A 3,392-nucleotide genomic window follows, 5' to 3' on the forward strand; every position below is an offset into this window, starting at 1 on the left:
GCATACACGTAGAGGGTAAGCCTTTAGAAACTGTTGTATAAATTTGGGAGGGTTGCAACATCCAAGCACAGCTTTTGGGATATAATTTTATGTCTTTTGCATTTAAATTTTTAAAAATTGGGCTTGCCTTCTGTATGTTTTTGTTTTATATTGCACCTTCCTAGCAACTATTTTTTTTCCCCAGCAATTATTTTCTATTGTTTTTCTAGACAAATACATGGTTTATAACTGATAGGAAAGAAAGAAAGTGGGCTCTTCATCACAGATGATTATAGGCATACCTCATTTTATTGCACTTTGCTGTATTGTGCTTTGCAAGGTGTGTTTTTTACCACATGAAGGTTTGTGGCAACCCTACATCAAGAAAGCCTGTCGGCACCATTTTCCAACAGCGTTTGTACATTTTGCAATATTTCATGCTTTTTGATGATCATATTTGTTATCATGATCTGTGAACAGTAATCTTTGATGTTACTATTGTGATTGTTCTGAGGCACCGTGAACTGCACTCATATGGGATGGCAAACAGTTGATAAATGTTGTATGTGTTCTGACTGTTCCACTGACCAGCCCATCCCCCACCTTTCTCCTTCTCCTCAGACCTCCCTATTCCCCAAGACACAACAGCATTGAAATTAAGCCAGTTAATAACCCTACAGTAGCCTCTGAATGTTGAAGTGAAAGGAGTTGCACATCTCTCACTTTAAATCAAAAGCTAGAAACGATTAAGCTTAGTGAGGAAGGCATGTCAGAAGCTAAGATAGGCTAAAAGCTTGGCTTCTTGTGCCAGAGATTTAGCCAAGTTGTGAAGGCAAAGGAAAAGTTCTTGAAGGAAATTAAAAGTGCTAACCCCAGTAAACACATGAATGATAGAAAGTGAAGTTTCAGTAGTTTGAACAGAGGATCACACCAGTCGCAACATTATCTTAAGACAAAGCCTAATCCATAGCAAGGCCCTGACTCTCTTCATTTACGTGAAGGGTGAGATGTAAGGAAGCTGCAGAAGAAAAGGCTGTAGCTATCAGAGATTGGTGTATGAGGTTTAGGGAAGGAAGTTGTCTCTATAACATAGAAGTGCAAGGTGAAGTAGCCAAGTGCTGATGGAGAAGATGTAGCAAGTTATCCAGAAGATCTAGCCAAGATAATTAATGAAGGGAGATACACTAAACAACAGATTATCAGTGTAGATGAAACAGCCTTCTATTGGAAGAATATGCCATTTAGGACTTTTGTAGCTGGAGAAGAAAAGTCAACACCTGGCTTCAAGCCTTCAAGGGACAGGCTGACTTTATTGTTAGGGCCTAATGCAGCTTGTGTCTTTCAGTTGAAGCCACTGCTCATTTACCATTATGAAAATCCTAAGGTGCTTAAGAATCATGCTTAATATACTCTACCTGGGTTCCATCAGTGGAACAACAAAGCCTCAAGTACAGCACATTTGTTTACAACATGGTTTACTGAATATTTTAAGCCCACTGTTGAGATCCACTGCTCAGGAAAAAAAAAAAAAGTCTCTTCAAAATATTACTGCTCATTGACAGTGTGTCTGGCCATCCAAGAGCTCTGATGGAGATGTACGATCAGATTAATGTTGTTTTCATGCCTACTTGCACAGCATCCGTTCTGCAGCCCATGGATCAAGGAGTACTTTTGACTTTCCAGTCTTAATACTGAAGAAACACATTTTGTAAAGCTATAGCTTCCACAGATAATGATTTCTCTGATGGATCTTGGCAAAGTCAACTGAAAACCCTCTGGAAACGATTCACTATTCTAGATGCCATTAATAACATTTGTGATTGGTGGGAAGAGGTCAAAATACCAACATTAGGAGGAGTTTGGAGGAAGTTGACTGTAACCCTCATGGATGACTTTGAGGGATTCAAGACTTCGGTGGAGGAAGTAACTGCAGATGTGGTGGAAATAGCAAGAGAATTTGAGTTAGAACTGGAGCCTGGAGGCTTCTTGGTGGCCTCGTCAGTTGAGCATCTCACCTTGGCCGGGGTCATGATCTCACGGTTGTTAGTTCGAGCCCCACATCAGGCTGGCTGCTGTCAGTGAGGAGCCTGCTTCAGATCCTCTGTCCTCCTCTCTCTGCCCCTCCCCCTCTTGCTTGCTCTCTCTCTCTCTCTCTCAAAATTAAATAAACATTAAAAAAAAAAAACTACAAAGTGGAGCCTGAAGATGGGACTGAATTGCTGCAATCTCATGGTAAAACTTTAACAAATGAGGAGTTTGAGGTTTGTTGACTTCTCCTCTCCAGCTACAAAAGTCCTAAATAGCATATTCTTCCAATAGAAGGCTGTTTCATCTACATTGATAATCTGTTGTTTAGTGTGGCTCCCTTCATTCATTATCTTGGCTAGATCTTCTGGGTAACTTGCTACAGCTTCTACATCAGCACTTGCTGCTTCACCTTGCACTGCTATGTTATAGAGATGGCTTCCTTCCTTAAACCTCATACAAACTCTTCATCTTATGAATGAGCAGAAAAAGTGATTTTTTGATATGGAATCTACTCCTGGTGAAGATTCTGTCAAGTTTGTTGACATGACAACAAAGGATTTAAAATATTACAGAGTATTTAGGTGATAAACCAGTGGGAAGGTTTGAGAGAATTGACTCCAAATTTTAAGGAATTTCTTGGGTAAAATGTTATCAAACAGTGTCACAGGCTTCAGAGAAATTGCTTATGAAAGGAAGAGTCCATTGATGTGGCAAACTTCTCATGGTCTTATTTTAAGAAACTGCCACAGCCACCCCAGTCAGTCAGCAGCCAGCCACACTGAGGCAAGACCCACCACCACTGAAAAGATTACAACTTGCTGAAAGCTCATGATGGTTAGCATTTTTTAGCAATGAAGTATTTTTAGTTAAATTATGTACATTATATTTTTAGATATAATGTTATTGCATACTTAATAGGCTACAGTATAGTGTAAACCTAACTTTCATATGCACTGGGAAACCCCAAAATTCATTTGATTTTCTTTGTTGTGATGTTCTCTTTATTGTGATAGTCTGAAACTAAACCCACAGTATCTCCAAGGTATGTCTGTAAATAATTTGGGGAGTGTCAGCATAGAGCGTGAATGTGTGGACTCTGGAGTAATAGTACCTAAATATGTGACCTAGTTATCTGGATGACTGTGAGTGTATTATCTGCATGACTTTGAGGAACTTGCTTTCTTCTGCCTTGATTTCCCTATCTGTAAAAAGGGGGTGGTAATAATTGTACCTACTACATAGAGTTGTGAGGAATAAAGAATACTTGCTCTTAGAAAAGTGCCTTGCACAGAGTAAGAGCTCAGTACATTTTCGCTATTGTTGCTCACACTTCTAGGCCTTATTGCTCACCTGTATCTTTGCATAGGCCAGTGCTTATGACTTAG

Source organism: Panthera pardus, unplaced genomic scaffold (genome assembly GCF_024362965.1).
Source record: "Panthera pardus isolate Hobbes unplaced genomic scaffold, ASM2436296v1 HiC_scaffold_24, whole genome shotgun sequence".
NCBI classification, from domain to species: Eukaryota; Metazoa; Chordata; class Mammalia; order Carnivora; family Felidae; genus Panthera; species Panthera pardus.